A 27,689-nucleotide genomic window follows, 5' to 3' on the forward strand; every position below is an offset into this window, starting at 1 on the left:
CAAATTTTTTACTCTACCTCCATTGCAAATATACTACAAGTATAAGTTCCCTATATGGACTCTGCTTGTTACATCCCTCAAAGAACCCTCTTCCAAAATTTTCAAACACCATTTGCCTTTCCTAAATTTGTCCTGACTCTGCTTGAGTGTATTATGATGCTCCACATGTCCAGCTAACTTTTTCTAAGCTAACTGATCTATAGTTGTTTGCTTTCTTTTTCCCTTTCTTGAATATGTGTTACGTTGATGACTTTCAAGTCTGTTAAGATCTTTCCAGAATCTAACACATTTTGGAATAATTCAGCCAAAATATATCCATTACCTCTGCAGCCAGCCATTTAATAGCCAAGCATGTGGGCTATCAGGCCCAGTGGTTTGTCAGTCTTTAGCTCCATTTGCTTTCCCAGTTTTTTTTACGTCTTCTGATTGTGATTATCTCTTCTTTCCTGTTTCTGCTTGCATTTCTACCAATAATTTTGGGCTGTTTTTGTGCCTTCTACCATCAGGTACTGTTTCAGTTATGAGGTTTATAAGATCTTCAAATGTTGGCACTGCAGCCTTAAATTTAGGGTAAATGAAGTGGTCATGTGACCTGTTCTGAGCTCTACTTGGCAGCACATCTGAGTGGTTTGTTTATTAGACATCAAAGGAAGACTTGGATTCTTCCACTGAGAAGAGTACAACGATCCAACACTTGGATAAATTGAAAGTAGTTTCTGAGTTTGCAATCCTAGAAATGTGTTGATGTCACATTATAAACAGTTGTGGTGGAAGCTGTCCATTTACTTCCAAGATGAAAGGGCGCAGGGACTAAACACAGCTAATTAGCATTTCTACCTAGATGTAAGGTTAATGTGTTTCACTTTGTTATGGGGAAGAGGAGAGAGGAAGCCACATTAAATGATTAGGATACAGATTTCCCTACAAATTAATGAACATCAAAGTCAGACAGCTAAGAAAAGAGCATGCCTAACTTTCCAAGATACCCCAGCTGGATGCAAAAGGGAGACAGTCTCTAGTCAAATAAATTCATCCTACAACCATTGAACAATTCTGGGAGATTGATCCTGACATGGCAGGATAAAGAACAATCATAACATGGTTTATTGCTGGGAATAGATGTACAGCCCACTTTGACAATGGAAGCAAGGGCTCAGAGAAACTATAAGAAGTTCCTACTTGGTGAAATGGATGTTATTCAAGTCATTTGTTACAGTAAAGTTTTAAAATTCTTGCTGTGTTATTGTTTTAGGTAGCAACTGGAGGTTTGATTAACATTTTAAAGGTTACCGCTCTCTACGGAAATTATAACAAATGACACAAAATTCTTGTTCAAAACACATGTAATTTCCTTGTTTCCCATTATCTATTTTGCAGTCTCTTCATCTAACCTTCATTCAGTGAGGTTGTTGACTTGCTTGCTGAGCTGGCTTGTTTTCATTCAGACATTTTGTCACCATGCTAGATGACATCATCAGTGGAGGCTCCGATGAAGCAACGTTATTCTACTCTGCTTGGAATTTCTACCGTCCGGTCCGTTACGGTGAGTGCCGTCATTTCCGGTTTTGATCTGTATGGGTTTGTATATAGGGTCTAATTCAGTATGTTTGTTGATTGAAGTATGAGTGGAGAACCACGCCTCTAGGAACTCCCGTGGGTGTCTGTGTTTGGCTTGAACTGCTATGGTTAGGAGAGTTTGTCGTGCCATTTTGCTGTTCGCTGATGTTCATGTATTCTGATGACTAGTTTCCTTCCTGTCTGTCTGTCTAATGCTTGTGGCAGTCATTGCATGGTATTTTGTAAACCACGTTGGGTCTGCATGTTGTGGGAATGGGGTTTTTAATCCTTGTGTGTGTTTGTCATTGAGTGGCTGTGAGTTTGTGGCCCACCATGATTCCTAGTGGTCTTTGGAGTCTTGTTGTCAGTTCCAATATGTACTTGATGTAGGGCAATGTGGCCAGTGTGTTAGGGCTTACTGGGTCCTCCTGTTGTTTGTTTTGTAGTCATTTGTGGATGAAGTTGCAGCGATATCCGTTTAAAGCGAGGATCTTGTATAAGTGTTCTTCTTCTTTCCTATGTAGTTCTGGAGTGTTGCAGTGTGTCCTGGCCCACTTAAATAGTGTCCTAATGCAGCTTTGTTTGTGGATGTCAGGGTGGTTGCTGTGGAAATTGAGGATTTGATTAGTTGGGTTGCTTTTCTGTGTACTGAGGTTTGGAACTCCCTGCTGGTCATAAGCTCAACTTTAACATCCAGAAATGGAAGTTGATTGCTGTTTTCTTCTTCCCTTGTGAAGTTAATCCCTGCAAATACACATTTGATGGTACACCTACTTCAAGAACATATTGGAACAGACAACAAGACTCCTAAAACCACTCGGAGTCATGGTAGCACATAAGCCCCACAGCCACTCTACAACAAACACTTAGAAGAATTAAAGATCCCATTCCCACAACATGCAGATCCAACATGGTTTACAAAATACCATGCAATGACTGCCACAAACATTACATTGGACAGACAGGAAGGAGACTAGCCATCAGAATACATAAACATCAACTAGCAGCAAAACGGCACAACAAGCTCTACTTAGTATCGGTACACTCAGACAATGAAGGCCATCAGTTTAACTGGGACAAACTACAGTAGCCCAAGGCAAACACAAGACACACATGGGAATTCCTAGAGGCGTGGTTCTCCACCCACAATGCAATCAACAAACATATGGAATTGGGCCCAACATACAAACCCATATAGATCAAAACCAGAAATGACAATACTCACCATAATGGACCAAACAGTGTAAATTCCAAGCAGAGTAGAATAGCATGACTTCATCTGAGGCTCCGCTGATGATGTCACCTCACATGGTGAGAAAATGTCTGAACAAGGACAAGGCAGCTCAGTGAGCAAGTCAACAAACTCATCCACAACCCAAGCTATCTATCTTTGTCAAAACTTTAAAGACTAATACTCATTTTGGCCACACACTTCCTTGTTCTACATTTGTAGATTCTCTAATGATCCTTATATTTATTACTTGTTTGCTCCCATAGTAAAATTTATCCCTTTTATTATTTAACACTTCATTGCTGATTTCTAAGTATTTCCTAATGTTTGTGGCTTTTGTTTCAATCCGTTATCATTGTTACTTCTCTTAGTTAGCCCCAAATGTGGTATTTGTTTTGAGGAAGTAATCAAAAAGAATGATGAGGGCAGAGCGTTGGACATTGTTTTACTTGGGTTTTTGTAAAACCTTTGATAAAGTTCCACATGGTAGACTAATCAGTAAAGTTCAAAATCATAAGTTGCTGGAAAAGCTCAGCCTGAGGAAAGGTCTCCGGACCTGCCAGACCTGCTGAGCTTTTCCAGCAACTTCTGTTTTTGTTCCTGATTTACAGTATTCGCAGTTCTTTCAATTTTTATTAAGTTAGAAATCATGTCTCATAAACATGATTAAGTTATTTGAGAAAATGACCAAACAATTTGAGGAAGGCTGAGTGTTAGATGTTGTTTACTCAGGCTTTAGTAAAGCCTTTGTTAAGGTTCTGCATGGTAGACTAATTAATTGGTAAAGTTAGATCACATGGGATTCAAGATGAGCTTGCCAATTGGATACAAAATTGGCTTTACGGTAGGTGGCAGAAGGCTGTTTATCGGACTAGAAGCATGATATCAGCGGTGCACCGCAGGGATTGGTGATAGGTCCACTTTTGTTTGTCATTTATATAAATGATTTGGATGGGAATATAGGAGGCATAGTTAGTAAGTTTGTGGGTGCCACCAAAATAGTGGTCAGCAAAGAAAGTTGTCTAAGATAACAAAGAGAACTTGATCAGTTGGGTCAATGGGCCGAAGAGTGGCAGATGAAGTTTAAATTGGAAAAATGCAAGGTATTGTATTTTGTTAAAACAAAAAAAGAGTAGGACTTACAATTAATGGGAGGTGCATGGATAGTGTTGAAGAACAGAGAGATGTAGATGTTCAGGCACATAATTCTTTGAAATTTGCATCACAGGTAGACAGGGTGGTTAAGAAGGCATTTAGCATGCTTGCCTTCATTGTTCAGACCTTTGAGTATAGAAGTTGGGACATCATGTTGAGGTTGTGCAGAATGTTGGCAGAATGGATTAGGGAGAACACAAAGGCATTTTACACTTATGTGAGGAATAAGAGAATGGTCAAAGAAAGAGTAGGGCCGATCAGGGATAGCAGAAGGAACTTGTGTGTGGAGTCTGAGGAGGTAGGGGAAGCCCTACATGAGTTTTTTGCTTCTGTCTTTACGAAAGAAATGAACTTTGCAGTGAATGAAACCTTTGAAGACCAGGTGTGCATGCTGGAATGGATAGAGATAGACGAAGCTGATGTGCTGAAAATTTTGTCAAACATTAAGATTGACAAGCCGCCAGGCCTGGACCAGATTTGTCCTCGGCTGCTTTGGGAAACGAGAAATGCAATTGCTTCGCCACTTGCGAAGATCTTTGCATCCTCGCTCTCCACTGGAGTCGTACCTGAGGACTGGAGAGAGGCAAATATAATTCCCCTCTTCAAGAAAGGAAATAGGGAAATCCCCGGCAATTACAGACCAGTAAGTCTCACATCTGTCGTCTGCAAGGTGTTAGAAAGGATTCTGAGGGATAGGATTTATGACCATCTGGAAGAGCATGGCTTGATTAAATGCAGTCAACATGGCTTTGTGAGGGGCAGGTCATGCCTCACAAACCTTATCGAGTTCTTTGAAGATGTGACTGGAAAAGTTGATGAAGGTCGAGCTGTGGATGTGGTGTTTATGGACTTCAGCAAGGCATTTGATAAGGTTCCCCATGGTAGGCTCTTCAGAAGGTCAGGAGGAATGGGATACAGGGGAACTTAGCTGTCTGGATACAGAATTGGCTGGCCAACAGAAGACAGCGAGTAGAAGGAAAGTATTCTGCATGGAAGTCAGTGGTGAGTGGTGTTCCACAGGGCTCTATCCTTGGCCTCTACTGTAAGGTTGGAGGTGTCATTGACAGTATAGAGGGCTGTTGTAGGCTGCAGCGGGACATTGACAGGATGCAGAGATGGGCTGAGAGGTGGCAGATGGAGTTCAACCTGGATAAATGCAAGGTGATGCATTTTGGAAGGTCGAATTTGAAAGCTGAGTACAGGATTAAGGGTAGGATTCTTGGCAGTGTGGAGGAACAGAGGGATCTTGGTGTGCAGATACATAGATCCCTTAAAATGGCCACCCAAGTGGACAGGGTTGTTAAGAAAGCATATGGTGTTTTGGCTTTCATTAGCAGGGGAATTGAGTTTAAGAGTCGTGAGATCTTGTTGCAGCTCTATAAAACTTTGGTTAGACCGCACTTGGAATACTGCGTCCAGTTCTGGTCGCCCTATTATAGGAAAGATGTGGATGTTTTGGAGAGGGTTCAGAGGAGGTTTACCAGGATGCTGCCTGGACTGGAGGGCTTATCTTATGAAGAGAGGTTGACTGAGCTTGGTCTCTTTTCATTGGAGAAAAGGAGGAGGAGAGGGGACCTAATTGAGGTATACAAGATAATGAGAGGCATAGATAGAGTTGATAGCCAGAGACTATTTCCCAGGGCAGAAATGGCTAGCACGAGGGGTCATAGTTTTAAGCTGGTTGGTGGAAAGTATAGAGGGGATGTCAGAGGCAGGTTCTTTACGCAGAGAGTTGTGAGAGCATGGAATGCGTTGCCAGCAGCAGTTGTGGAAGCAAGGTTATTGGGGACATTTAAGAGACTGCTGGACATGCATATGGTCACAGAAATTTGAGGGTGCATACATGAGGATCAATGGTCGGCACAACATCGTGGGCTGAAGGGCCTGTTCTGTGCTGTACTGTTCTATGTTCTATGTTCTAGAATACTGCGTGTAGTTCTGGTCACCCTGTACAGGAAAGATATTACAAAACTGAGTAGGGATCAGAAAAGTTTTACTAGCATGATGCTGGGAACAGAGGGTTTAAAGTTATAAAATGTGATGAATAGGCTGGAATTTTTTCCACTGGAGTGTAGGATGTTGAGGGATAACTTTATAGAAGCTTATAAATCATAAGGGGCATGGATATGGTGAATAGCAAAGGTCTTTCCTCTAAGCTGGGAGAGATCAAAACCAGGGGGCATATCTTTAAGGTGAAAGGAGAAAGATTTAAAAAGGACATGAGTGGCAATTTATTTTACACAGGGAGCAGTTAGTGTGTGGAATTAACTACCAGATAAAGTGGTGGATTCAGGAACAGTTAATGTTTAAAAGACATTAGGATAAGTTCATGAAAAGGAAAGGTTGGAAGGGACATGGACCAAACACATGCAGGTAGAACTAGTTTAGTTTGGGAACATGGTAGGCATGGACAAGTTGGACCGAAGGGTCTGTTTCCAACCTATAAGACAGTGTGACTCTATTCCTCTCAGGGTGCTTGTTTCTCAACAGAACATATCTAAAACATCCTTCTTAGACAGCCAAGGGATGTGACTGCCTCCTGGAATAAAGTATTTCAGGTCACTTTCCCACTTGTTGATGCACTACAGTTACTGAAACTTGAACTCCAATTCATCAACTCGCGCCAAATTTCCTCAAGACACTGTTTCAGCTACAGTTACTGTGGATTGCTCTAATATTTATCAGTTTCCTCACACTAAGGCTGCAACACATCACCTGTTGTACCATCTCCAGTGTATTTTACTCAATAAATTAGGATTCAAAGTTTAGAAATACCACTAAATGGTTACTGGTAGGTATATTAAGTAATTAACTTAATACAGTATTTATTTATTTCTATAGGGTCAGAATAGATCTGGGTCAAATAAATTGAAGTCATGGCTTAAAATGAGCAGGTGAGGAGGAGGAATTGTCATCCCAATTTTGAACCACCTCTCAGCTAGGTGGCAAATGTTTTTATTTCTTTTATTCTGGCAGCTATCATACTTAAACTAAAACAAAGTTAAGGAAACAAATTACAAGATTTTGTCAGTGAGAAGTAATTTGATTACTTTAATCAGGAAAATAAATACGTTAAAGTACAACATCAAACACATACAACCATGAGTAATATGCTTAACACAGAAGTGGGGAGGAAGGTGAGAAAGTGTCTCATACAGTGAGGAAGGTAAAGCAGTTGCCATTTAAAATTATTAGAGTCTTTGATTTGTAAGAATGACTTAAGCCATGGCTGCTGACCTTTGACTTATTTCTGGTTTCATTATTTTATCATTGAATTGTTCCAGAGATGAGGAACTTCAGCCATGGACTGAAGAAGTTAGGACTATTCCCTTTGGAAAGAAGACTAAGAGGATGTCTGATCAAGATTTTCATAATCCTGAGTGGACTGGATGGAGTCGGTAGGGGAAAACTGTTCCCACTCGTACAAGGAACAAGAAGAAGAGGACACAGAGTTAAGGTGATTTGCAGGTGAAAGAGGATGAAATGATGGAAAATCTTTTTCAGTTTGGTGAGTAGCTAGGGTATGGAATGCACTGCTTGGAAGTGTAGTGGTGGCAAGTTCAGTTGAGGCATTCGAGAGGGTATTGGATGATTATTTGAACCTGTGTCCCTTAGTAGTTGACCCTTCCACCCTGGGAAAAGGCCTCATACTTTCCACTCTATCCATGCCATTCACAACCTTATAAACTTCTATTGGCTCGCCCTTTGTTCTCCTGCGTTCCAGTAAAAACAAATCCAGTCTATGTGACTTTTCTGCACAGCTAAAATCCCACATACCAGGCAAACATCCTGATAAACCTTTTCTGCACCCTTTCCAAAGCATTTACATCCTTCTGGTCATGTGGTGACCAGAACTGTACACAATATTCCAAGTGAGTATGGCCTATCTAAAGTTCTGTAAAGCTGCAGTATAACTTGCCTATCCTTACACACAATGTCCCTTCCAATGAAGGCAAGCATGTCATAGGCCTTTTTTAACTATCTTATCTACCTACGCTGCCACCTTCAGTGATCTGTGGGCCTGCGCACCCAGATCCTTCTGTATATCAAAATTCCTAAGGGTTCTGCCATTCACTGTATAATTTCCACCTGTACTTGACCTTCCCATCTGGACTGAATGTGGAAGGTTCAGAGGCATGGTGAAAAAGCAACTGACTGAAGGAAAGAAGGAGTATGTAAAGAGCCTGATAACTAAGATAAAAGGTAATCCCGAAGTTCTTTAGAAACATATAAATGGTAAATGCATGTTGATTGATTTACACTAGAAACCAAACTAGGAACTTACACATGGGAGGCAGAGGGCACAGCTGATGTATTAAACAAATATTTTAAAATTATCTTTATCAAGGAAGAATAGGCAACACAGGCCAATGTGAAAGAGAAGAAAATACATTGGCCAGAAGGGTGGAAGGATTGAGAATAAGACTGCACAACATGAATGAGTAAAAGACATAAAATTGATATGAGGAAGATCATTTTCATGCAATGATTGGTTAGGGTCTGGGCTGCACTATCTGAGGCAGGTTTAATTAAGCAATTCAAAAGGAATTGGATGATTGTTTGAAAAGGACCAATGTGCAAGCTCATAGGGAGAAGACAGGAGAATTGAACTCGGAAGGATGCTGATTGGAAAACTGTGCATTCATGATGGGCCAAATGTTTTCCTTCAGTGCTGTCACAATTTTGTAATGTTGTGATAATGCAAAGCCAACATGTGCATGTTTGTATGTATTATATTTATATCATGTGGAGATGTCAGTGTTGGACTGGTGTCGACAAGTCAGGAGTCACACAACACCAGATTATAGTCCACCAGGTGTATTTGAAAACACAAGCTTTCGGAGTGCTACCCCTTCACTTGACAAAGGAGCAGCACTCCAAAAGCATGTTTGTACAGAAGAGGGTGCAGGATTTAAAATCAATTTTTAAATCCATTGGATCTAACTTCCTGAGTGTACTTAATCTATTTAAAAAGCAAAACTCTCAATAAATACTTTTCTGCTGGACTCTTTTGAACAAGATGCAATTAAGTGTGTAACATACAACCTGTAATGTTTGAGGTCCCTTACCAGATGGGAGTAAGTTTGCAATACCCAAGAAATGGTGGAAAATTAAAATCACTGATCACTAGAAACACACGGTCACAACTGCTACAGAACAGTGGTGCTCTGTTAAGTGGTCACCCCATCAGTGTTTTATCTCCCTGGTGTATAATAGTTCACATTGTGAGCAGCCAATACAGAAAACTAAACCGAAAGAAGTACAATCAAATCACTGTCTCACTACAATGCAGTGTTTGGGGCCTTGCAAAGAAGTTGTAAAATGCAAGGTGTTATATCTCCAGTGTTTGCATTGAAAGGCTCTATGTGAAACAGACATGCATTGGGGGAAATTGGGAAGTGGACCAGGATATCACGGAGGGAAGAAATCCTTTGCAATGCCTAAGTGGAAGGGGAGAGGAAGATGTGATCGTTGATCATGCTGGAGCTGGAAAACAGATCAATCTGTTCTGGCCAAATTGATTCTAGCCCTGTAACAGTAAGATATGACAGAGTGCAAAGATGCAAAAGATGCAACAGTGTCTGACAGTCTTTGATTTTAATGAAGATTGCTGCTCCAGAATTAACTACACTTGTAGCTAGGCTAATCCAATACAGCTATAAGACTGAGCATGTAACCGACAAGATAAAAAATGGCCAAGACATGTCCTGAAGACCAAAAGGTCAAATTCAATCTGTTATCACTATAACAGCTTGGTCTCAATCATCAACAAAGTGATAGAAGCAGTTAAGACCACAGGAGCAGAATTAGGCCATTCAGCCCAAGGAGTCAGTTTTTTCACTCAATAAGATTATGGTTGATCTGATAATCCTCAACTCCACCTTTCTGCCTTTTCCCCGTAACTTTAGTTGCCTTACTAATTTAAAAATCTGTCTCAGTCCTGAATATACTTTACGACCCAGCCTTGACAGCCCTGTGCAGATTCACTCCCTCAGAAAAGAAATTCCTGCTCATCTCGGTCTTAACTGTGGGTTCCTTATTCTGAGATCATGTCCCCTGATTCTCAACTCTCCCAAAAGTGGAAACGACCCTTCCACATGTACTCAGCTAAGTTCCTTCAGAATCCTGTATCTCTCAATAAGGTCACCTTACATTCTTCTCTATTTCAAAGAATTCAGGCCCAACTTTTCAAAATGGAAACTGAAAGAACTGCAGATGCTATAAATCAGAAACAAAAACAAAATTGCTGGAGAAGCTCAGCAGGTCTGGTAGCATCTGTGAAGGAAAAAAACAGAGTTAATGTTTCGGGTCCGGTGACCCTTCCTCAGAACTGATGGTGGCTGGGAAAACCCCGGATGCTGCCAGACCTACTGAACTTCTCGAGCAACTTTGTTTTTGTTCCCAAACTATTCAACCTCTCTTTGTAAGACTACACCTCAACACCTGGTACCAGCCTAGTGAACCTTCTCTGGACTGCCTCCAATGACAGTGTATCTTTCTCTAGATAAAGGACCCAAAACTACTCACAGTATTCCAGCAATGGTCTGAATAGCACCTTATACAGTTTTAGCAAAACCTCCGCACTTTTATATTCCCTTTGAAGTAAAGGCCAACATTCCATTTACTTTCCCCATTACCCTCTGAACTTGACTAGTACTTTCTGTGATTCATGGCAAGAACTCCTAAATCCTTACAGCTTTCTGCGTTCTTTCTCCATTTGCAGTGGCTCAGTGATTAGCACTGCAGCCTCACAGCACCAGGGACCCGGGTTCGATTCCTGCCTCGGGTGACTGTCTGTGTGGAGTTTGCACATTCTCCCCGTGTCTGCGTGGGTTTCCTCCAGGTGCTCCAGTTTCCTCCCACAGTCAAAAGATGTGCAGGTTAGGTGGATCGGCCATGCTAAATTGCCCGCAGTGTTCAGGGGTGTGTGGGTTATAGGGGGATGGGTCTGGGTGGGATGCTCCAATGGGCATTGTGGACTTGTTGGGCCAAAGGGCCTGTTTCCACACTGTAGGGAATCTAATCACGTAGTATTTGACTCTTCTATTCTTCCTGCCAAAATACATAATCTCACATTTTACCATTTCGTATTTCCCCCATTCTTTATCCATTTTCAGGCTCTTTGTCATCCTCACAATTTGCCTTCCCACTTATTTTTGTGTCATCTGAAAACTTAGCTCCAGTATATTCACTTTCTTCACCCAAATCATGTATATAATTGTGGACCCAGCATTTATCCCTGTGGCACTCCACTAGTTACAGGTTTCCAATAGTTGAAAATGTCTCCCCCCAACCTAACTATCTGTCTTCAGTTAGTAGTCATCCTCAATTCAGGCTAATATCTCCAACACCAGGAGCTCTTATTCATTAGGTAGCCTAATATGTGATAGCTTATCAAATGCTTCCTGAAAATCCAAAATATATTACATCCATTGTGTCCTTTTTACTTACATGGCTTGTTACCTCCTTGGAAAATTCATGTAAATATGTCAGCCATGATTTCCCTTTCACATAGCAAAGTTGCCACTGTCTTACAGTATGATAGGGCTGCTAGGGAGAAAAACAAACGGTGGTGACTTTATTTTGATGGTCAATATGCCTCAGGCAAGGGGTGAGGTCAAGAAGGCAGACCTTCATTGTGACCTCAGCCAGTGTGGGAATTGGAACCCATGCTGTTGGCAACATGTTTCATGAAGCCACGCTGACTGCTTGATTACTTTATGCATTTCTAAATGTTTTGCTATTAGATCGTTAATAACAGACTCTTGACATTTTCCAAATAGCAGACATTATGGTAACTATGATTACCAATTTTCCTTTTGTCTCTCTTTCCCTTTTTAAATAAAGATGTTATATTGGCAGTTTTTAAATCCTCTGGGTCTTTTCAAGCATCTAGGGAGTTTTAGAAGATTATCCACTGTCTGTGTAGCTACTTCCTTTAATATCCCAACATGCTCCCGATCATTTCCAGGGAGTTTATTGGTCTTTCAGCCCATGCGTTTCCCCAGCACTTTTCTCTTGATATATGTATTATATTTATTTCCTCTCTTCCGTTTGCCCCTTGATGATTTAATAATTGTGGAATGCTACTCGTGTCTTATACTGTGAAGATTAATGCAAGTATTTGTTCAATTACTCTGCTATTTCCTTCTTTCCCAATATAATTTCTCCAATTTTTTTCTCTCATGGGACTATATATGCATTGGCTTCTCTCTTCCTTTTTATATCTTTAAAGAAGCTCTTGCTGTCCATCTTGATATTACTTCCGAGTTCAATCTCCAAGTTTATCTGCTCCAACTTTATTATGTTTTTGGCTGCCTTTTGTTGCTTTTTCAAACCTTCCCAAATCACATTCACTTGATTCATGCCTGAAATGAAGGGCTTATATTACAAAGAAAAAGGTGAACATGTTGGGCTTATACACTTGAAGAGTTTTGAAGAATAAAAAGTGATCTTGCTGAAACAAAGATCCTGAGGGAACTTGATAGGATGCATGCTGAGAAGATGTATATCCTTGTAGGAGAGACTGGAACTAGGGGACAAGTTTTAAAATATGAGGTCTTGTTTTTAGGATACAGATGAGATTCTTGATCTGTCAGAAGACTGTGGAATGCTCTTCCTTAGAAAACAGTGATGCCTGGAACATTGACTTTTTTTGATGGCTCTGTTTGATAGATCTATAATAGACAAAGGAGTTATGGGAGTGGGAGCCAGATAGGAAAGTGCAACTTACTGAATGGCAAAGCAGACTCAAAAGGCCCAAATGGCCGAATGCAGTGCCTGTGATCTATGCTCCAATGAATTGTAAAAAGTGGCCAGTTCTTAGTGAATAAATGCCTGTGTTCAGTTCAGGTTCCACCAGCACCAGAAAAATTCAGAGGTTGAGTGGGAATGACTGCCCTTGATCTTAAGGCTACAGTCAACTATGTGTGACACCAGAGATCCTGAGTAAAACTGAGCTCAATTGTAATCAATAGAAAAGTTCTTCATTGTCTAAAATCATCCAATAACAATTCTTTCTTCAGTTATTTCTTATGATTTTGGCATACTGATAAAACAAAATAAAATACAAATCTACTCCAAAACCTTAAATAAATTACTGTTTGGGTAAAGGCATCCCTCAAATCTATATGAACAGGTATGGTGACATGTACACATTCATGGACGAGATTCATACATATTAGTAGAATCCCGAAAGTGTGAAAGCAGGCCATTCAGCCCATCAAGTCCATGCTGACCCTCCAAAGAGTGTCCTACCCAGAATCAACCCCCTACCCTATCTCTGTAACTCTGCATTTCCCATAGCTAATCTACCAAACGAGCACATCCCTGGACACTATGAGCAATTTAGCACGGCCAATTCACTTAATCTGCATATCTTTGGACTGCGGTAGAAAACTGGAGCACCCAAAGGAAATCCATGCAGACACAGAGAAAAATGTGCAAACTCCACAGAAACAATCATCCAAGGCTGGAATCAAACCCAGATCCCTGATGCTGTGAGGCAGCAAGCTAACTACTGAGCCACTGTGCTGCATTATTTTTGACAGTCAGTTTTGGTCCACATAGGACATAGAACGTAGAACTGTATAGCACAGTACAGGCCCTTCGGCCCACAATTTTGTGATGAACTTTTACCCTAAACCGAAGGTCTATCTTACCTCCACCTCTACGCTATATTATCATCCATATGCCTATCTAATAACCACTTAAATGCCCCAATGAGGCCGACTCTACTACCTATTCTGACAATGCATTCTATGCCCTGACCGCTCTCTGAGTAAAGAACCTACCTTTGACGCCTCCCCTCTATCTACCTCCACTCACTTTAAAACAACACCCCCTCATAATAGCTACCTCCACCTGAGGAAAAACTCTCTGGCTGTCCTCTCTACCTATACCTCTGATCACTTTGTACACCTCTATCAAGTCACCTCTCATCCTTCATTGTTCTAAAGAGAAAAGCCTTAGCTCTCTCAACCTTGTCTCATAAGACCTTCTCTCCATTCCAGGCAACATCCTCGTAAATCTTCTCTGCACCTTTTCCAAAGCTTCCACATCTTTCCTGTAATGAGGCAACCAGAACTGGACACAATACTCAAGATGTGGCCGAACCAGGGTTTTGCATAGCTGGAGCATAACTTCATGGCTCTTGAACTCAGTCCCTCTATTAATGAAAACTAACACACCATACACCTTCTTAGCAACTCAGCTTTCAGAGAACTGTGGACATGAACCCTGAGATCTCTCTGCTTCTTTACACTGCCAAGAATCTTTCTGTTAACACTGTATTCTGCTTTCAAATGTGTCCTTCCAAAATGAATCACCTCACACTTTTCAGGGTTAAACTCCATCTGCCACTTCTCAGTCCAGTTCTGCATTCTATCAATGTCCCTTTGTAACATAGAACAGCCCTCCGCACTATCCATAACTTGACCCACCTTCGTACCGTCTGCGAACTTACTAATCCATCCTTCCACTCCTACATTCAAATCATTTACAAACGTCACAAATAGAAGAGGACCCAGAACAGATCTTTGTTGTACACCACTCATAATTGAGCAACATGTTGAATATTTTTCATCCACTACCACCTTTGTCTTCAGGGTCAGCCAATTCTGAATCCAATCTGCCACACTTCCCCCTATCCCATGCCTCCTTACCTTCTGCATGAGCCTCCCATGGGCAACCTTATCAAACGCCTTACTTAAATCCATGTATACCACATCCACTGCTCTACCTTCATCCACGTGTTTTGTCACCTCTCCAAAGAATTCAGTAAGGTTTGCGAGGCATGACCTACCCCTCACAAATCCATGCTGACGATTATGAATCAAACTGTGCCTTTCCAAATGATCATAAATCCTGTCTCTCAGAGCCCTTTCCAATAATTTGTCCACCACTGAAGTAAGGCTTACTGGTCTGTAATTTCCAGGGTTATCCCTATTCCCCCTTTGAACAAGGGAATGACATTTGCCACTCTCCAATCTGCCGGGGACAGTGAGGATGAAAAGATCATCGCCAAAGCCTCTGCGATCTCTTCCCTCACTTCCCATAGAACCCTTTGATAAATCCCATCAGGCCTGGAGGGGCCTATCTATCTTCAAGTTCCTCAAAATTCCTAGTACATCTTTCTTACTAAAATCGACTTCCTCTAGCCTACCAGCCTGTTTCACACTGTCCTCCTCTACAGCTAGGCCCCTCTCTGTTGTGAATACCAAAGAAATGTTTTCATTAAGGACCTCTCCTATCTCTTCAGGCTCCATACACAAATTCCCTTTACAATCCTTTATCGGCCCTACCCTTTCTCTGGTCATTCTCTTATTCCTCACGTATGTGTAAAAAACATCGGCGTTTCCCTCAACCCTATCTGCTAAGGTTTTCTCATGCCCCCTTATAGCTCTCCCAAGCCCTTTCCTTAGCTCCTTCCTGGCTAACTTGCATCCCTGTAGAGGTCTTTCTGATCCTTGTTTCCTAAAACTTAAACAAGCATTTTTCTTACTCTTTACCAGTCTTTTGAGGTCTCTTAAGAACCAAGGCTCCCTCACTCGACCATATCTTCCCTGCCTGCTAGGAACAAACATATCGAGCGCACGCAATATGCATTCCTTAAACAATCTCCATATTTCTATAGTGCTCTTCCCTGACAGCATATGTTCCCATTTTATGTTACCCAGTTCTTGCCTAACAGAATTAAAATTATCCTTCCCCCAGTTATAAACCTTACCCTGCTGTATGTACCTATCATTTTCCATGACTATCGTAAAAGTAACAGAGTTATGATCGTTACCACCAAAATACTCTTGACCCAGTTCATTGCGAAGCACCAAGTCTAAAGTGGCCTTTCCTCGTGATGGTCTATCTACATACTGTGTCAAGAATCCTTCCTGATTGCACTGCTCCATCTGAACTATTACAACTAAGAAGTTTCCAATCAATATTTGGAAAGTTGAAGTCAAACATGACTACAACCCTGTGACATCTGCACCTTTCCAGTATCTGTCTCCCAATCCGCTCCTCCACTTCTCTGCAAATATTTGGAAGTCTGTAAAAAAAAACCCCAAAGTGACTGCTCCTTTCTTGTTCCTGACCTCAACCCAAACTGACTCTATAGACATCCATAGCATTTTATAATTTCTTCCAATGAATTCTTCTCTTTGGAATGAGTTGGCTGTTGCCGTCTTTTGGAGCAGGAAATGTAATTATAGAATCACAGAGCCTTAGCATGAAAACAGACCCTTCGGTCCAATGCCAACCACACATCCCAAACTGATCTAGTCCCATATGCTCTGGGAAAATGCCCCAGCCTACTTAGCCTCTCCCTACAGCTCAAAGCCTCCAATTCCTGCAACATTCTTGTTAATCTTCTCTGAACATTCTAAAGTTTGACAACACCTTTCCTGTAGCAGGATGACCAGAATTGAATGCAGTATTCCAAAAGTGGCCTCACCAATGTCCTGTGCAGCTGCAGCATGACATCCCTAGTCCTATACTCAATGCATTGATCGATGAAGACATGTGTGCATACCTGCAAATCCGCTTTCATCCTCAATTGTTCGAAGCTTTTATGGCTTCTTTGTTTTTGAGAGATTTATGAGTTGAAAAGAAAATCTTAGCAGATTCTGCAACATCTGAAATATTTTAGTAGCTGCCCAGCACAGTTTAATGCTCACTGTGACTGGCAAGTTATAATTTTCAGCTCCTCATGGCATCATAATTATCCTTGCCACTATGAAATATTACTGATAGGGATCATTGATTTGACAGCAACATTTTTGTTTAGACTGTAAGTGCTCATGACAAAAATGAATTATTAGCTTGAATGAATTATTGTAAATCAACATCTAAAGTTACAATAACAGCTGCTGATATATACTGCTAATTAATTCATATATTAAAAGCCCATTGCAGAAAGATACGTTAGAATTAAAGTCATAAACATATTTATAATTGTGCTGATTCTGAAATGCAGTTACACAAGACAAGCTTACTGTTTCATGTCCATTGTTTTAAATATTTCTTCATTAATTGTTAAAGATTGTAATAACATAGAAGCTGTGAAAAAAGTTAATGTTTAAAATTCACTGTCATGATACTATGGAGTTCTAAAAATACATCTCAAACTCTATGTTCATCAATTCCTCAAGGGTTATAATCACGAACAATGCAATGAACACATTATGTTTTGCCTTTTAAACGTATAGATGTATTTTTAAAGGTAAAAATAGTTCAGATATGACAATATGTAATCAAATCATTATAGCTATATAAGTCTGCAACACATCACAGTATCTTCTCGTTTAAACAGCTCTCCCACAGGTCACTTTACTGGAGATAAAAGTCCCAGTGAGATTAGGGATCCTAACTACTAATCTACAAAGCAGCACATGGGTCAGAATTAAATAGTCTTTTAGACATGCAAAACATAAATGCAGGAGCTGCTGCAGTAATAGTGATGGATATTTTAAAGAGATTGGAAATTAACGGGAAAGAAATTCAGTCACTGAAATGCAAGATGCCATGAAAGCATTACATCTTTGATCAAATCCAATTAAACACACCATAGGAATTGGAGCTCAGGTATTTGCACAAGCTGACCATCTCTAATGGTCACTTTCGGTGTGTCTAATAGTTTCACGTAAAAATAAGTATTAACAAAAGTCGGTTTAATGCTATTTACAACAACGGGAACTGAGAGCAATAAAACACCAAATATTTTAGAGAAGAATTGTACATATATGAACACAATGATCTAGCACTGGCAAAAGTTGATACAGCGCAGCTACTTAATCGTAAAGTTTGAAAGAAAGGAAGTCACACCTCCATACTAATGTTGCATCTTCGAGAATGATATGTGCATAAGAAATCAGAATACAGCAGACGTAAATGTTTCATATGTTTATGGCTTTGCATTTAAATCCTAACAGAGAGATTTGAAGAAGAGGCGCTAAGCCGCTCGTTCTACATTGCAAAAAAATATTTTTCGTTTCTTTCGTTTTCCCCTTCTAATGGCTACTTCAAAGAATGAACACAACCAAGCCTGGAATATGATGAACGTCGGCAGCTGGAATTGTTAGGGAAACAATACATCTTCTGGCATTGCCCAGGTGCAGATAAATCAATCCAAAGGTGTTGCATGATTTATAGTGCACGCTACATTGACGCGCTGGAAAAATCTCATTCCGCTTCGTCATTCTGTTTTTCAATTTTGAGGATAGTAAAACAACTTACCAGAATGTTGCGTATCCTTTCGCTTTGAAATAATACATCTGTTCGCCCAAAGGCTCACATTGTATTTTTCGGGAGGGGTGTGTTCATTGCATTACAAATGGACTGAACCATTTATTGCTTTTGCCGATCAACAATTATATTTACTTTCGTATACGGAATATTAAGTGCAATGGGGTCACAAGGATGAGATAGACGTTAAGTTTCAGTTCTTCCGTCAGTTACTAAGTTGATCAGCCCTCAAATGTTGTAAAGTATGGCAGCATCTAGGGAGTGAGAAACAGTTTAACTTTTCGGAATTCCGGTATGACTCTGCTTCGTACAGTCTCTGTCCACTGAGGAACAGAGTTAACATTTGCTGAAGCAAGGGCAGAGGTGAATGTTTGGAGAGAGAAATGGAGTTTAATGTTTTGAGACCGGTATGACTTCTTCCTGAAACATTAACTCGGTTTCTCTCTCCACGGATGCTACCTGGCCTGCCAAGTTTATCGGCGCTCTGTTTGTGTTTCAGATTTCCAGCGCCCGCAGCGTTTTACTTTTATTGCTATAAAATATGCTTTAGTGTCAGATTCTCCCCGTAATCTAATGCAGATCGGAGGCACAACTTTTGTGATACCTTGATCGATTGTGCCAAACAGTTGTTGCTAATAAAATCTCTAGCCAGGCACATCAACGAGAGTTATGGGTTCAGTAAAATTGTCTCACGAATGCTCTGATCGGACAAGGCATCCCCTTCTGAGGGTTTATGTTTAGGATTTGAAATTAAATAATTATCACGGGCTACTTCTAGCTCGCTTAGTAAATATAGAATAAAAGTTTCTCGGTCTGTGCGTTGTGAACGATTTAAATTTTTGAATGAAGGAATGTTCTTCTAAAATATTAAAACTCCAAGTATAAAGGGACGAAGACGACTTTGTTCGAGCACTATTTGTCCACTTGCTCCAACTATTTTCGTTGCCACAGACCCCCATTTTTAAAAATTTATTCATTTTGTGGGATGTGGACGTCACTGACTGGGCCAGCACTTTTTTCACCGTGCCCTTCAGAAGGTGGTGCTGAGCCGCCTAGCAACTTAGCTGCTCTGTATTCAAGAGAGCCCATGGACCTTTCAAATGGTACGTGAACATGGGTTTTCGGTGAGTTACATGCTTCCCTATCGGAGAATGTTAAAATATGCAACTGGAATGCTAAGTCGCGGGGGAGTTAATTACCGGAAATGCTGTCTGGGAGGTGAAAAGTATGACATGTTGTACCACCTTTCATATTGCTTTCGCTGCTTCTGTTTACAGTCCCTAGCGTGAAGCGTTTCTTTTAATGCTATATTTCCCGGTTGAAACTAACCTTTTGCACCCTGCGAGGTAGACTGTAGTGGTTCACGTTGATGGTAGATGAATAGGCATGCACAAGCTGGACTGATTCATGAACATATGGTGTGGATTTTCCTCTAGCTCTCAAACATACACGCACAGAACGTGAACTGCTCTGTATTCAAGAGATTATATGTGGATCGAGATTGGTTCACTTTTCCGGATGGCTGGTTTCAACTAGACAGCCGCTTTCTCCAACCTTAAGATCGGACCTCTTCATTTCCATGTAAAGAATGAATATATCACACTAATTTTGTAACAGTTTTCATTGAGAGCTAGATATATTTGTCAGCCAGAATCAAGACAGTCCGAAAATGAGCCTTCAGGTAAAAGTTGGGAACTGATGGGGGATCGAGACATAGAGCGTCCTGGCTGACAAATGCCCTTAGTAACAGAAATTTAAAATCAATCGAAGGTCGAGGAAGCCTAAGCTGGGGGCCATTCTCCAGCAATTCATAAAATGCAAAGTTGCCTTTATTTTTATTCATAATTTCATTCCTTGGAATATTTATAAGAGTTTTAGAAACATTTTTATTACTAACCTTGTACTTATTGAGCAGCTCAGGATATTATTCAATTACGATCCAATCAGTAAGTAACATCAAAATAATCTGCATTTAGTTGTTAAAATGTGAGATTATGAACGAAAGTTATGATTTATACTCAGCTATCCCCAAACTGCGTCCGTTTCTTTTCCCAAGTTATAGCTCACGGGAAGAAATTGACTGAAAACGTCACACACAGACAAACACTCGCTCACACAATGAGATAGTAAGAACTGCCGATGCTGGAGTCTGAGATAGCAGTGTGGAGCTGGAGGAACACACAATGGCGTAAAGAAAACCCAAGCCTCGCCATCAGACTTCATACATGTAAAGTCTTTATTTTCATAGCCCCATCAACCACCCCCAACCCCTATGCGTGTTTGGAATTTGTCAGAAACTGTAGAATCCAACACCGATCAACGTTATAAAAAGGTTTAGCGTGGTAACAGGCTGAAAAATTCTAATGTCAGCTAAAACACGAACCCGACTTTGTTTTACAACAACGATAAAAGGACTGCAAGTGCGGAAATGTTGCATCTGAAGAGAACAGAAAAAGTTGGAAATGCACGCCTGGGCGTTCAAACAGAAAGAAATATAGGTTAACGTTGGGCATATAAGCCTTTATCAGAACCCAGTTTAATTACAGCATGAGAACAGAGTCGTTCAAATGGCACCGTAGTGCCTACTGAATGATCTACATTTTCATGTTTTTTGGCAGTTGGTGCATCCATTAACAGGACACGTGGTACTGAAATACTGGGAACAAGTGTCATTACTGTCTTGCCAATGTGTTCACTCAATTTCTTCTCAATTTGGTGAGACCAAGTGACAATCGACCTCACCGTAAAGGTGGCAAGTAAGTCAGAACATGATAGTCGGAGTTCTGTTGTTGAAAGGGTTAAACATGAAAAGCTTAAACATTCGTTGATGCTTTGCCAAAAACTTAGGAACCTTCGGAAGGGATTGTGAGGCTGAACAGTGGTAAACTAGCCAAGGAATAAAAAGATAACATCAAATCAGAAGCCCATTCATCAAGAAACATTATGTCAAAGCTTTATTCTTGAAAGTGTCTACATTTCTCTCAGAGCACTTGCGTCTTGAAGTGACGTTTTTCCCATTTATTTTCACTTACCCTAATATTACATTAATTTCACTGCTCCGACAACTCTCGAAAGCTTTGTTGTACTGCATGCAGAAACTTCTCATGGGCATGCCCGACCCCATTATTCAATGGCCTCACAATATTGTTCGATTTAGAGAATATTATCAAAATCTATCGACTCCTGCAGCTTTAAATGCTGAAAAGGAACATGCATATTTCATAGCATGTATGTATGCATGCATGTGAAGTTGTAATTTCCATTCTTATCCTATTTGGGTTAAGGCTCAGAGGTCCATAATGGAAGTAATAAACACATTTTACATCAATAAAGGATTTCAATAGCTGTTTTTTTGGCATAGAATGACTTCGCCGGTGAAGAACCAAAAGAAACTGATATCTTCCTGAGGTGTATAAGATTCCGCCTGATGTTGCTATAGCAAACTGCTTATTTCAGTAAGTACTACAGTTTCTGCCTATTCTCAGTGAATTAACGCGAGTTAACCTCTTAAATGTTATATATTTATTAGTTTGAGATTCTGCAGCAAGATTTAGTAAAAAGTTAAATGAAATTATTAGTACAACTTTAAATTATTTTTATAGTGGGCCAGAAAAAATGTTCCTTTAACCAATGTATTTTTAGAAGTATGGTCTCGTAAAAGTACGGTGCAATATCGTCTTATTCCTAATTTAGAATTAGCATGCTACGCTGCGAGAATATAAAACAAATTACAGGGGGAGAAACAATTTTCAAAACTCTGCACACTTTCTCATACGTCAGTTTCTTGTTCGACTAAAGGCAGCAACCTGGTTAAATTGGACTCCACCGCTTAAATGCAATGTTACTGCTGCCTCCCATCCTGACTTTTGCAGCAGTTCTGGTCTGCTTGCAAAACCCCAAGTTGTTAAAGTGACAGATACATTTGAAATGATTTCCACAGGAACAAAAAAAAGTGCCCAAGTGCATTGTGTAAAGGAGGATGGAAGTATTTAATGAACTACAGCATTACATTTCTTTCAAGTATCTACGTTACGAAAGTAGGTCACTGGATGTATAGCTTTGGAGACGTCGTGAAAGGCATTCTATAAATACGTACTACTTTTCAATATTCTTATTTAATTATTCCTGTAAATTCATAGACTGTGCTGTGTTTCAACATCAACTTAAAATGCGGGTTTGCAAATGAATGCATAAATCTACAGGTTCTAAAACTTATGCTACACAATTCGTTTCTGTGGCAAACCTTCTTGCTGAAACTTTCAATTAGAAATTATCCTTGCCTTAATTCCCATTTTTAGGTTTCTATTTGGAGGTGGAGAAGATAACTTACTATTAAAATGCCAAAGTTTCAATAAATTTGGAAACACTGCCCAAGCTCGGCAGTTGGGGATGAAGCATATTTATATAGCACTCTCAAATCCTCAGAACATTCCATAATACTTAGCAACATTAAAAGTATAAAATTAAACTAAAAGGCTGAAATGTACTAACTCTGGAATGGATTATATCTATTTTGCTGATGCTTCATTCAGCACTGATATTGAGAAGTTGTAAATGGTAGAAAAAGGCTTGTAAACATGTAATCAGATTTAAATTTTTTTTTAAAATCCAATAACAAAAGGGAATCATATCAAAGTCAAGCAAATGGATGTTTTATGGTCAATATCTTGCGTTTGTCAGAACAGGATTCAAATCATTCATATTCCATGTTATTGTTGCAAAAAATGTGCTTTGACTTTAGGCAATATCATTGTGAGATAGGAGAGAAGCTATGATCGATAGAAATTTATGCAACATTGCTACTACAAGTCTTCTGTTTGAGAACTAAGTGTTAAGACTTTTGTCAAATTCTTTTCGTATTTTATTGCATAACAGGAGGACTGCTCACCAGAGTAAATAAAATATCCTTCCTTCTGATGCGCTACACTGTTCTAAACAGTTGTAAATGGTTATTTTCATATACTTAATATTGACCTCATCAGTATACATGCTACAATGTTCAGATTCGTTGACGTCTGACCCAAAAATCATAAGATTCAGAAGTTTAAAACGGAAAGCTTTGCAATGAATAATTATGTAATCGAGATCTGCAAGCATTTCTCTCGGGTCCCAAACTATTAGCGCTTCAAGAATGTGTTTGTGTATTCTTGGTGTCATTCTAAGTTTGAAACGTTTATACTGCACTTGGAGCGAAAACAAGAACAAAAGTTTTTGTTTCATCTTTCATCATGTCCTTTTAACTGTACAGGAATTGCGAAGCACTGACTCTCCCGACTTTATTTGTTGAACCGCGAAGTTCGATTGGCAGTGTTGGCCGAAACCTCGAATCGCAGAGAATCACAGAATTGTTGCGGCGCACAAGAGAGAGACTCACCTTTAGCGTCACTAGGTCTGACGAGATCTTTTTAAGAGAAAACAAAAAGCCATTTGGTTGCATGTGAGACTGCGTTCTGTTATATTTGATGACGTTAGCAAAATCCTATGTGTTGCAGTTCTTTTCTACTGAGAAATGTCGAGAAATTGTGACCTTGCACAACTCGGCAACCAAGACTGCCGATTTTATCGAGATTTTAAAAACTTCTGTAGTTGTTCTCTTTGCACAGCCGCTGCTTACAAAAAAAAATATGCACACAATCATGCACAATTCTGCCTTTATGTGAGAACAGGCTATGGGTGTCTGAAACTAGCTGTTAGCTAAAGATGCCTTCGGACAAAACAAGCGTAGATATATTGTTATCAAATCAATCCTACATGCTTTCAAAGCTTTCCTAATTGTGTACAAACGTAAAGACGTAAGCAGCATATAAAAGTACAGCAACATAAAAATACTTGGGCCACATAAAGAACGTCCCTGGGTGGGCTCGAACCACCAACCTTTCGGTTAACAGCCGAACGCGCTAACCGATTGCGCCACAGAGACGAACTTATAAAATACTGCCTGATCAGGGAGAATAATAGGGTCTGTGTAAATCTTGGTATTAGTTCAATTGTTTCGTTTATCACAATGGCGCGATAAACATTTCTGGTTGAACCAATTCTCGTTTGAAATGCGCTGACTTTGCACTAGTATTATTTCTCCGCCGTAATATCAAAAGAAATAACAAGGAAGGGATTCACCCTGATCCGGAGCCCATTTCCATCTAATTGTCTGCTAGTGCGTCTTGCGAGGGATGCATTTTCTGCGAGGTGCTGGCGCTGGGGGCTAGGGTGGGAGGAGGGGGTGAGTTAGGGCTGGCTTCGTGTCACGTCGGCTGATTTAAATTACGGTCAAGGTTTGCTGAATGAGGACTAGGGTCGCTTTTTACGACAAAAGGCGGGAGGGGGGGCGGTGAAAAAAGTGGGGCAGGGATGATCGAAAACACCAGTTTGATTTTCGTAAACCAGTATCATTAGAAACATTGACCTCCTTCGGCTTAATTCGATATTTTGCTGGCCCAAAAGGTGAAGAGCGTCACCTGCCGTCCGAATAGATCCCAGGAGAGGATCAGTCATGAGCGAAACAGCGCCGACTGGGCGCCCACCCGTTAGCGATTTCCCTCGACATTGCGCTGAGAGCTATTAACCGCCTCAATCATCGATCATTGGCATGTTCAACACAATTTCTTCAGGAACACAGATATGCCCATTGGTAGATCTGGCATGGCCAAGTGTAAAATAAAACGTTTTAATGAATCATATTTACATTTTTTTTAATATTGCTACCCCTACCGTTAAATTGTAAACCCATTCATTTTATGTTACCTATCAATTGCCGCTTCGCAGAAATTTAGAAAGGGTAAAATGTATTAGTTTAAATAAAACGACTTGCTAATTGAGTTTATTTCAATTTCCGAAAGATCCCGCTAGAAAAATCTGAACTACATGTTTCCAATGTAATTGCCATTTTGTACGCTGCAACGTGATGAAGTTCCGCCTTTACATGTTGCTACCAAAACAGATCGAAGTTTCAGTATCGAAAGTAGAGCTTTAAATGTTACTACGAACGGTATAAAATGAAAATATTATGATGTTAAAGTTAAATCCAGCGACCGCTAACAAAGAAAAATGTACTTCTTGATATGAGAAAATGTCAAGTAGTGGGCGTGAAAGATAATCGTTTGGTTTTGGTGCTTGCATTTTTCCTTACTCTGATAAATAATATCAGGACTAAATTAAATATTGTATTCTTTATATTATATTTCATTTCTTATGGCTTCAAATCCTCTTTCCAGAAGCAGCAGACGTTGAAATTCTATGCTGTATTTCATTCTAATGTAACAGAAGCTGATAACATTTTACATGGTCATAAAAGATTTTAAAAGACACTAATGTATGTGATAATTAGTGTGATACCTGTACAATTATTTTTCATTCCCATAGTATCAGAGATAAAAGCTTTTACATGAAAATGATAATTTCAAAGACAAGGTTCTCTTTAAGTTATAAAATGTTGCTTTTTGTAACTGTAATAACTATTTATATTGCCCAGTTAATTAATGTTCAAAAATCAAAAAACCTTTGCGAAAAGAATGATGTTTCATTTTACCATTTGATTTAATTGAATAAGGCACAGCTACATCATAATTAGTTTTTCATAGCCATTAAAATCAAATTAAAATGGGCCACTTAAAACCTCTAAAAAAAGCCACAATTAAATAACCAGTTTGACATTCAATCCTTTTTGTTGAATGACAAAATAGAGTTAAAACATTTACATGTTGTGCTTTGGATTTCAGTAGCGATCAAAGATAAATAGAACTAATCTCTAAAAATTTGCAATGAAAAATGTCACATTTCAAACTATATATGTTGCACATGTAACGCTTTATTGTAAAATGAAGACATTTATAGATCCTGCATTAAATCTATTCCTTCCCTGTGCGTTCCAAGATAGATTATCATTCTGACATTTTATTCACTAGGGTTGCTATATTTTGTTCACTTTGATGAATACTGAAAATGAGAAACAAATATAAATCACATCTTAACCAAAAATAGTCTTGTTATGAATCAATGCATAAATGTCATGTGTTTCAGCTCTTCACATCAATAGTGGATTGGATATATAGCAAGATACCTCAATAAAATATTCCTTTTATCACCTTATCTGAAATATAGGCCAGATGGCAATCCCCCAGTACAAAGCAATATTCTTAAATGAAGATGGGAAAATTATTCAATAAAGAATATTCACCAAAAACTGAATGACTGAATGCATTACATATCTAAAGATTACCAATAATCCATCAAATTAACCCTCAGACTGTATGAAGATGAATGGCATTTAAGATGCTATAATTTTATGTTTCTTTAATATTTAATTTTGTAAAAGCTACCAGTTATTTCTTTACAGTTTTAAAAAACAATAAACAATTGTTAGGATTAAATTAAACAAACTTTACAACTATATATGGGACTAAACAGATGAAGTATAACATTTATGTCTAAAGTTACAAAACTAGCAGTAATTGAGAACATTTGATTTTAACCCATTAAAATGCAATGTGCAGACACTGTATTTCTGTATAATCTATGTCATTTCATTTGGCTTGTAGAATCACTATTTATTCCTCAAAACAATAGGCTTTCGATGAATCTAAGGATATGTATGGAAGGCTTGTCTGATCTTCAGAAGGAATGTAAAACAATTTAATTGCAGTTGATCAACATTCATACAGCATAGAATCCCAATTTGAATTTTTAAAAAAAAACTCAATGACCAGTTTTACACATTAAGCTACCGTTTATGCAGAGTTTGATTATAAAAGCATAGGCATGAATAAACAAGCAAGGAGACTCCTAAGTGATTTAGGCAAATACATAGAGAATAGTACTGGTAAAAGATAGATGCCACAGGTAATATTTTAAATTCACAGTATCATGAAATAACAATATTGACTAAATGTCTGGATTAGGAATTCCATTTACATGGACAACATTCAATGAAAAATATTTTTTTGTTTTAGATCCTATACTGTGCTCTCAGTAAAATTGCAGAACAACAGTCATTTCTCCAATTCAATATTTTGCATAACTTGGCTAAAAATGTGAATAACTTTTTAAATAACATTAATATGAAACATGATCATTTTAAAGCATGGTTAACACCAAACATTCAAATATTAAATTCCTATTGTCATTACAGGATAAACATTAATTGAGCAAATGCATATTGTGTTAAGTTTTTATGGTAACTTTCAGTAGTAAAAATAGAACCTGGTAAAGTGTCACTACATATTCCAATAAGAAATTGTAATTGTTTTATGAAAATAATATTTTCTAACCCATAAAAGCATCACTTCTATGAATTACCTCAACTTAGGTTTGCAACATTTGAGGAAACAAAAAAGGCATAAAGCTATATTCAGCTTTTTACTACTGTACATATAATTTCTGCTCTGTAGCTGACTCAATGTAATATGAACTTATTTTTACACAAATCAGTTTTACATTCCAATGTCATGCCAAATAGAACTATACACATCAGAGCTGGGACTGCAGTTATAACTTGTGGTTACTCCTACCA

At 39.2% G+C, this 27,689-nt stretch overlaps 1 non-coding gene across 1 annotated transcript; it reads right to left on the reverse strand.

The window, feature by feature from the left end:
- Positions 1–24,030: 24,030 nt before the first annotated feature.
- trnan-guu (transfer RNA asparagine (anticodon GUU)) lies at positions 24,031–24,104 on the reverse strand. The gene has a single exon. It is a non-coding gene; the product is annotated as a tRNA-Asn (tRNA).
- Positions 24,105–27,689: the final 3,585 nt, after the last annotated feature.

Source organism: Stegostoma tigrinum, chromosome 2, assembly GCF_030684315.1.
Source record: "Stegostoma tigrinum isolate sSteTig4 chromosome 2, sSteTig4.hap1, whole genome shotgun sequence".
Classification (NCBI taxonomy): Eukaryota; Metazoa; Chordata; class Chondrichthyes; order Orectolobiformes; family Stegostomatidae; genus Stegostoma; species Stegostoma tigrinum.